General features: G+C 48.8%; 1 long non-coding RNA gene across 1 annotated transcript; it reads right to left on the reverse strand.

Annotated features, from left to right (window-relative positions):
* Nucleotides 1-4,283: 4,283 nt before the first annotated feature.
* LOC140902776 (uncharacterized) lies at nucleotides 4,284-8,049 on the reverse strand. Its single transcript, XR_012156113.1, has 2 exons — nucleotides 7,539-8,049; nucleotides 4,284-5,406 (listed from the first exon to the last, which is right to left on the reverse strand). It is a non-coding gene; the product is annotated as an uncharacterized LOC140902776 (long non-coding RNA).
* Between the last annotated feature and the right edge of the window lie 895 nt (nucleotides 8,050-8,944).

Consider the following 8,944-nt stretch of genomic DNA (forward strand, 5'->3'; position numbering starts at 1 on the left):
TTATGTATAAAGCTGACGAGTTGTTTGGGTAACTGCCTCACAGAGAGACTTTCTTGGTTACTGATATGACTACCAGGCAGAATACTATAAACACCTTCATGCCTACCTTGGTCCACAGGGTACTTAGCATTAGTGGTCATTAGAATCTCTGAGTGGCACAAAGAGACCGCCAGAGTAATTGTCACCCATTTCATTCATTAGAATTCTGATTGACATTCCACTCAGGAGGCAAAAAGTATCTTTGCTACATGTGAATTTAATTTTCAAGTCATAGAATCATAGAACCATAGGGTTAGAAGGGACGGCAAGGGTCATCTAGTCTAACCCCCTGCCAAGATGCAGGATTTGTTGTGTCTAAATCATCCAAGATAGAGGGCTCCAGCCTCCTTTTGGAAACCTCCAGTGGAGATGATTCCACAACTTGCCTAGGTAATCTGTTCCTTTGTCCTACTGTTCTTACAGTTAGGAAATTTATCCTGAAATGCTGTAGTTTGAACCCATTGTCTCTTGCTCTGCTTTCTGTGGCAAAAGAGAACAATTTTCACCATCTTTTTAATGGCAACCTTTCAAGTATTTGAAGACCGCTATCATGTCCCCCCTTAATCTCCTCTTTTCCATACTAAACATACCCAATTCTTTCAGTCTTTGCTCACGTGGCCTGAATTCCCTCCCTCTGATCATCTTTGTCACTCGCCTCTGGATCCTTTCCAGTTTCTCTACACCCTTTCTATACATTGGTGACCAAAAGTGGACACAGTATTCAAGCTGAGGCCTAACCAGCACTGAGCAGAGCAGTGCTATCACCTCCCGCTACTTGCATGCCGTGCCTCTGGTAATGCAACCCAAAATTGCAATTGCATTTTTTGCAACAGCATCCCCATTCAGCAGCAGTTTTTCTTGAAAAAAAACAAAGCACTGTGTGAAGGCCCCAGCAGCTTCAGCTTCCTGATGTGAGCAGTTAGGTCAGCCCTGTGCATAAAGCCCTTGTGACCCACACCAGCCAAAATGGTGCTCTTGTGGGCGTGCGCTGTGTCTTTCTGAAATGCCCTGTGGGAAACTTCCTAGCGAGGGTATCGTGGCTGTGGGTCAGAATCAATTTAAAAAGGGCTCAATTTAAACAGGGTCTGAATGAGTTCTCTCCTGACAGCTGGGTGGGACGGGAAGAGACTTCAGGAGGAAACTGTATTTACCTAAACACAGCTACTCTGCGTAGGTGTCCCCCAGACAGGAGCAGTGTTACTCAAAGTGATCAGCTTTGGCTGGTGTTGGGGTAATACTGAATTCAGGGGTAGTGGAATGTTGTTAACCATGTTGTTACCTTTATTGCCTAAGTAAAGGGGAGCAGTCTGTCCTGATTGAGGGGGTCATCCTCAGTTGAAAGGAACTTGCTAAGGCAGGGGCTCAAATGCCAGAGCCCTGTGAAAGTAAGAGGGGTGGGCATGGTGTCCCAGCCAGGAAATGAACTCTCCCTAAGGGTCCCTCATCTGGTTTAACCTGCCTCTCCCCACTGTTTAAAAAAAAGAGCTAAATAGGCTCCCTTAGAAGCCTTTTGTTATATTAAATGCTCAATAAGAGCTGAAAGTCCTTGCGGCGGAACAGTGTTTCTGTCCAGCTGAAAATCGCTAAGAGACTGACCTGCAGAGGTCACTGTAGAGAGGCGGGTGGCCAGTGGGAGCGGCGAAGGACAGCAGCTGGCAGGTCAGCCACTCAGAGCAAGTGTTCATATGGCGGAGCAAACCAGGTGCCCTCTTGCCTGGGTGGGAAGTGAGCTCACACAGATGCACTTCTGAACCTTGGGTCCTCACTGACTAAGGACAACCACTGTGAGTGGGGCATGGTGAGGAAGCAGACGGGGGGCACAGTAAAGGAACTCTTGGTTGTAGAACTCAAGGACATGAGGCGGAAGACTCTGCCCCACGCACTCGGGGCGGGGCGGGGGGGATGTTCTGCTAACAGTTTTATGGTTATGAATCCTGCTTGTGGCATTTTCCCTAACTAATGCTGGGTGACTTCCCTCCTCTCATTAAAAGTTTCTTTTCTACACTCAGACGCTGTGTTTGTGAGTGGGGAAGTATTGCCTCTCAGAGGAGCCCAGGGGCGGTATGTAATTTTCCCAGGTTACTGGGTGGGGGCTGGAGCCGGTTTGGTGTTATATTGTTGAAAAGGAACCCATAGATATTTAACCCAGCCCTGGTTGCCACCGGCTCCACCTGGCAGAAGGATTACGTCTGTAAGGGTAATAACTGTTGCTCTGGCTAATAATTTGCTCATCTAAAGTAACATCCAGCTGGTTAAAAAGGGTGGCAATGGGGTAATTTGTTACGATGCCCTTGGTATCATCGGAGATGTCTGCACCATCTTCTTTCATAACCTTGCAGCACACATACAGCAATGTGTCGTTAAAGTCTAAGCCCTGGTCTACACGAGGAGTTGAGGTGGAATTTAGCAGCATTAAATCGATTTAACCCTGCACCCGTCCACAAGACGAATCCCTTTTTTTTGACTTAAAGGGCTCTTAAAATTGATTTCTTTACTCCACCCCCAACAAGGGGATTAGCACTGAAATCAGTCTTGCCGGGTCGAATTTGGGGTACTGTGGACACAATTAGATGGTAATGGCCTACGGGAGCTATCCGAGAGTGCTCCATTGTGACCACTCTGGACAGCGCTCTCAACTCAGATGCACTGGCCAGGTAGACAGGAAAAGGCCCTCAAACTTTTGAATTTCATTTCCTGTTTGGCCAGCGTGGCAAGTTGCAGGTGAGTGCAGAGCTCATCAGCAGAGGTGACCATGGTGGAGTCCCAGAATCGCAAAAGAGCTCCAGCATGGACCGAACAGGAGGTACGGGATCTGATCTCTGTATGGGGAGAGGAATCCGTGCTATCAGAACTCCATTCTAGTTTTCCAAATGCCAAAACACTCGTCAAACTCTCCCAGGGCATGAAGGACAGAGGCCATAACAGGGACCCAAAGCAGTGCTGCGTGAAACTTAAGGAGCTGAGGCAAGCATGCCAGAAAACCAGAGATCCCCAAACATGCCACTTCTATGATGAGCTGCATGCCATTTTGTTAGGATAAAGATATTCAGGCCTGTCTGCAAAGGCCTGTACTTTAAGAATTTAGGTGTATTCTTATCACTTGGCTAGTTAGAGGTATAAAAGAAAGAATCAAAATCACTGTCTGCTGGTGTAAGGGCCTTCTCTTACTGTGACAGTCTGAGGCCCTGTTCTTAGGCTAAGGCCTTTGGCTAAGCAGCAGAGACAGCCATAAGATGGGAAGCGAACAGTCACATCCTCACATTCCAAACTAGTCACATTGAAATAAGGTGCTATTGAGCTGTTAGGCACTATCACCTCCAGAGAAAGGGAAGTGCCTAGAAAATGTAAAAGGAAACTTAGTTTGATAGCATCCTGTCTGGCAAGAACTCACTTATCAATAGCTGGGATGTGAAATCCTCACTTCTGTATTGTCTTGTCATTATAGTTCCCACTTTGCTATTGTTTGTCTGTATAATCTCTGTCTGGTTCTGTGATTGTTCCTGTCTGCTGAATAATTAATTTTGCTGGGTGTAAACTAATTAAGGTGGTGGGATATAATTGGTTACATAATCATGTTACAATATGTTAGGATTGGTTAGTTAAATTTCAGGAAAATGATTGGTTAAGGTATAGCTAAGCAGAACTCAAGTTTTACTATATAATCTGTAGTCAATGAGGAAGTGGGTGGGAGGGGGTGTGTGTGTGTGGGGGGGAGATGGGATCAGGGAATGGGGGTAAGAAAATTGGAATCATGTTTTGCTAAAGGTGGAAATGGGAACAGGGAATGGGAGTAAGGAAATTGGAATCATGTTTGGCTAAGGGTAGGAATGGGAACAGGGACACAGGTGTAAGGCTCTGTGGTGTCAGAGCTGGGAAGGAGAATACTAAGGAAGGAAACTGGAATCATGCTTGCTGGAAGTTCACCCCAATAAACATCGAATTGTTTGCACCTTTGGACTTCGGGTATTGTTGCTCTCTGTTCATGCGAGAAGGACCAGGGAAGTAAGTGGGTGAAGGAATAAGCCCCCTAATACATATTAGGGGGTTCAGCCACCACTACCCCAACTGTGTGCTTTGACTCCTTCAATGAAGAGGGAGGCAACATGGAAGCAAGTTTGTGGACGAGGAAGATGTTGATGAGGAGGAGGTTGTAGATAGCTCACAGCAAGCAAGTGGAGAAACCAGTTTTCCTGACAGCCAGGAACTGTTTCTTGTGGCGGTTCAATGACAAGACAGCACATAGCTTTAAGCAAGCAAGCAAGCTGGTCTGCTAACGGGCTTCTGCCTGTCAGCTTTCCACCTTCCCCTTTATTCTTTCTCTCCCCCCGCGCATTACATTCTCCAACAGATAAAAGGAATACACTGGCTTTGTTTAACATGCTTATTTACCAGTTTCTATCTACCGCATTCCTTGCTCTCGGGCCTTGAGCCCAGTCCTGGGAGGCTTCCCACGGTTCATGTCATCTGGGCGAGATTCCAAGGTTGATGCCCTTGAAAGGAGCTGTGTGTGCACAGGTCCAGCACAACACTCCGGGTGTGCCCTGAATGTTGCCAAGCACATAAACCTTGTATGAATCCTACATCCCCTCCTTTCTTGTTTATTTGTGCTCGGCCATCTCATGGTAGCCATCAATTTGCTTTTGCAAGCCAATTAACTCCTGGACAGATGAGGTTATAACTCGTGGAGCCTGCCAGGGCGGTTCTCGACAAAGCCTTAACAAAAAGGAAATACATTGCACACAGCAACAGCAAAAAATAAGCTTAAGAAGGTAAAGTGTAATTGGCCGGGCCCCAATTAGCCATGCTAGAGTACTGGGAAGAGAGGTTCGAGTAAGCAGCGAGCATCATTTTATTCCCAATTTCCTCAGGGTGATGACATACTGGAATAAGACATGTACCTAACAATTCTTCAGCTGCTACAAAATCAGATAAACAAAAGTGGGTAACATTTGCTATTGAAGCCAATCTTTCCCATAGGTTATATGTCATTTGGGCCCGTAACGGAGAAAGCACTCCCGAGCCAACCCCTACAGGAAATAGCAGGCACAAAAGGCATACAGTCAATACAGAATTAGCAGTGATTTGGGCGAGAATTGCCACAAACAGAGTCTCAGAAGTCTCTGGTTGTTGGTTTGCTGCCAGTCTTCGTTGAGCCGCGGCGACCAATGCTTTTACTGCTCCCCATGTCACGGGCTGGCTTGGGACGCTACGCCTCCTCTGTTTCTGTCCCGCCGTTGTCGACCCAGGAGGCACCACGTTCTCCTCCAAGGTCAGCTGAAACTCCGGTATGGGGTTTGACAGCCCCTGGTGCCACGCCATGCTGCTTCAGTGCCGGTCGCACACACCGGGCCGGAACCCACAACGGTCCTGCAGGGAGAGACACAGCAGCATATCCCCGACCCCAAGTGATTAGAGGTATTGGGCCCAGCCATTGCGGATTGGGCAGCTGACGGTAATAGACACGTGGTCTTTCCAGTACCTCAGATTTATGAAAATGCAAATCCGTGGGGGTCTGCTGATCTGCTTTCAGCGTTAAATTATTTAAAATAAACAAAAGGATACACAATTGTTGCTGAACGTCTCCTAAGGTTCGGAGACGCAGCTCCCCTTGTTTTAATTGTTTGTCGAGAAAGGTTTTTAGCGTGCAATTTGCACGTTCAACAATAGCTTGGCCTCTGAAATTATAAGGGATCCCGTGTTTGAGACAGATGTCCCATTGGGCACAAAAGATGGAGAGGGCTGTGGAGCAATAGGCTGGGGCATTATCTATTTTTATCTGGCTCGGGCGACCCATAACAGCAAAACAGGCTAGCAAATGGTGAATAACTTTGGGAGTGGCTTCCCCACTCTGTGGTGTCGCCCAGAGGAATCCTGAATAGGTATCAATGGAAACATGTAAAAACAAATAGGGACGGAATTGTGGCACGTAAGTGACATCCATTTGCCACAGCTGATTCGCCGTGGTACCTCTGGGGTTAACGGCATAAGAAAAGGTAGGGGCAGCAGCAGCACGGTGGGGGCAGGAACAAACAATAGAATGTGCATGATCAGCAGGAATGTGAAACTGTCGGGCCAAAACAGAGGCAGACTGATGAAAAAAGGAATGGCTTTCAATGGGGTCAGAAAAAAGGGAATTTACCTGACCACGTAACGTGCGATCAGCACGCGCATTGCCTTCAGTAAGTAGCCCAGGCAGAGGGGTATAACTGTGAATATGAGCATCAAAATAAGGGAAATTACGAGTGGGTGATGAGATACTGTAAGGACAAAAACAGGCGAAGAAGGTCCGCATCGACCTGAGGGGTAATAAGGGCAAGGGGTAAATGATCAATTACCTAATAAACATAAAGCATGTCCACGATCAAATTAAAGGGACAATCAGCAAAAAGTTGAAAGGCCAAAATAACAGCAGCCAGTTCTGAGCGCTGCGCGGAATGCTAAGGCAGCATAAAACGAGAATGCCAACGAGGGGGGTCACCTAATTGATAGGTGACAACACCGCGATGTGGAGAGCCATCAGTAAAAAGAGTGATAGCTGAAACAATAGGTCGAGAGCGGCTAAGACAACACAGCTACAGACTAGGGACCGAATGGCTAGGCAGCAGTTCTGCGGAAAAGGACCTAGGGGTGACAGTGGACGAGAAGCTGGATATGAGTCAGCAGTGTGCCCTTGTTGCCAAGAAGGCCAATGGCATTTTGGGATGTATAAGTAGGGGCATAGCGAGCAGATCGAGGGACGTGATCGTCCCCCTCTATTCGACATTGGTGAGGCCTCATCTGGAGTACTGCCATCATCCTGCCAGGTTACCGGACAAACTGAGACCAGATCAGCCAGCTCCTCTGCTGTAATATCTGAGCGAGTCTTCGCTGCGTGAACCATTTGTTGCACCAGCAAAAGCCCCTGAGCAGACACGGACGACCCCGCGGGGGGCCCCGGAGCATGGGGCCCCATGGGGGGATGGTGATCACACACTGGCTCCGGTGGGGAAGGCGAGGGAGGCGGTGATAATAGAGGCACTGGGGGCGAAGCAGGGGGAGGGATGGTTGCAGGAGCGGATGGGGGTGGCGGGATCGGCAGCCCCTCTGTTGGCGCGGGAGAGGGCCTTTCCAAGGCGACACGCTGTGTCGCATCGCCAGGAGTGGGGATGGCTGCAGGAGCGGACGGGCATGGCGAGATCACCAGCCTCGCGAGGGAGGGCCTGTCCGAGGCGACACGCTGTATCGCGTCGCGGCAGAGGTGCCAGGCATGTAGAGCCTGCATGGGCGCCCGAAGCTCTTTGTGCAATGTCTGGCCCAACCGCTCCCAGTCCGCTAGCTTAAGGGTTCCAGCTTCAGGGTACCATGGGCATTGGGCACTCACCTCCTGTAGCAGGAGAGTGAGTTCTCGAGTGGGGCAATCATGCTGAGCCTTACGCAGCAAATACTGTAGCTCATTGCAGTGTTGCACTTGCAAAGCAGAGAGGGAGCTTCCCATACTTACCACAATGAAAAATACTCACCGGGATCCGTGAAGCGGATGAGTGACGCGTCTGAAACCCTCGCCGGGCGAGGTGAGTGCTGAGGGCCTCACGTTTGGGCGCCAGTTGTGGCGGTTCAATGACAAGACAGCACAGAGCTTTAAGCAAGCAAGCAAGCTGGTCTGCTAACGGGCTTCTGCCTGTCAGCTTTCCACCTTCCCCTTTATTCTTTCTCTCCCCCCGCGCATTACATTCTCCAACAGGTAAAAGGAATACACTGGCTTTGTTTAACATTCTTATTTACCAGTTTCTGTCTACCGCATTCCTTGCTCTCGGGCCTTGAGCCCAGTCCTGGGAGGCTTCCCATGGTTCATGTCATCTGGGCGAGATTCCAAGGTTGATGCCCTTGAAAGGAGCTGTGTGTGCACAGGTCCAGCACAACACTCCAGGTGTGCTCTGAATGTTGCCAAGCACATAAACCTTGTATGAATCCTACAGTTTCTCACCTTGGATCTGGAGCCAGTACCCCCTGAACTCACCCAGGGCTGCCTCCCAGACCCGCCAGGCGGAGAAGGGACCTCTGGTGAGTGTACCTTTTAAAATAATGGTTTAAAAGCAAGCATGTTTAATGATTAATTTGCCCTGGCATTCGCGGCCAGTACAGCTACTGGAAAAGTCTGTTAACATGTCTGGGGATGGAGCAGAAATCCTCCAGGGACATCTCCATAAAGCTCTCCTGGATGTACTCCCAAAGCCTTTACCACTCCAGGCCAACCACTCGGGAATCATTGCAGAATAAAGCATGGCAGCGTATGTTTGCTGGCGTTCAAACAACATCCGTTCTTTATCTCTCTGTGTTATCCTCAGGAGAGTGAACTCATTCATGGTCACCTGGTTGAAATAGGGTGCTTTCCTTAGGGGGACATTCAGAGGTGGCCTTTCCTGCTGGGCTCTTTGCCTGTGGCTGAACAGAAATGTTCCCAGCTGTTAGCCATGGGGAGGGAGGAGGGGTGAGGGGTTAGCCACACAGTGGGGGTGGAGGCAAAATGCAACCTTGTAACGAAAGCACGTGTGCTATGTATGTAATGTTAACAGCAAGGTTTACAATGAAAGAGTGTACCCATTGTTCTATAAAATGTGTCTTTTTAAATACCACTGTCCCTTTTTTTCCCTCCACCAGCTGCATGTGTTTCAAGGATCACAGGATCTTCTCCTTCCCAGAGACTAGCGAAGATTAGAAGGCGAAAAAAACGCACTCATGATGAAATGTTCTCTGACCTCATGCTGCCTTCTCACACTGACAAAGCACAGATGAATGCGTGGAGACAGACAATGTGAGAGTGCAGGAAAGCACAAAATGACCGGGAGGAGAAGTGGCGGGCTGAAGAGAGTAAGTGGCGGGCTGAAGAGGGGGCTGAAGCAGAAAGGTGGTGGCAGCGTGATGAGAG

Source organism: Lepidochelys kempii, chromosome 24 (assembly GCF_965140285.1).
Source record: "Lepidochelys kempii isolate rLepKem1 chromosome 24, rLepKem1.hap1, whole genome shotgun sequence".
In the NCBI taxonomy this organism is placed as follows: Eukaryota; Metazoa; Chordata; order Testudines; family Cheloniidae; genus Lepidochelys; species Lepidochelys kempii.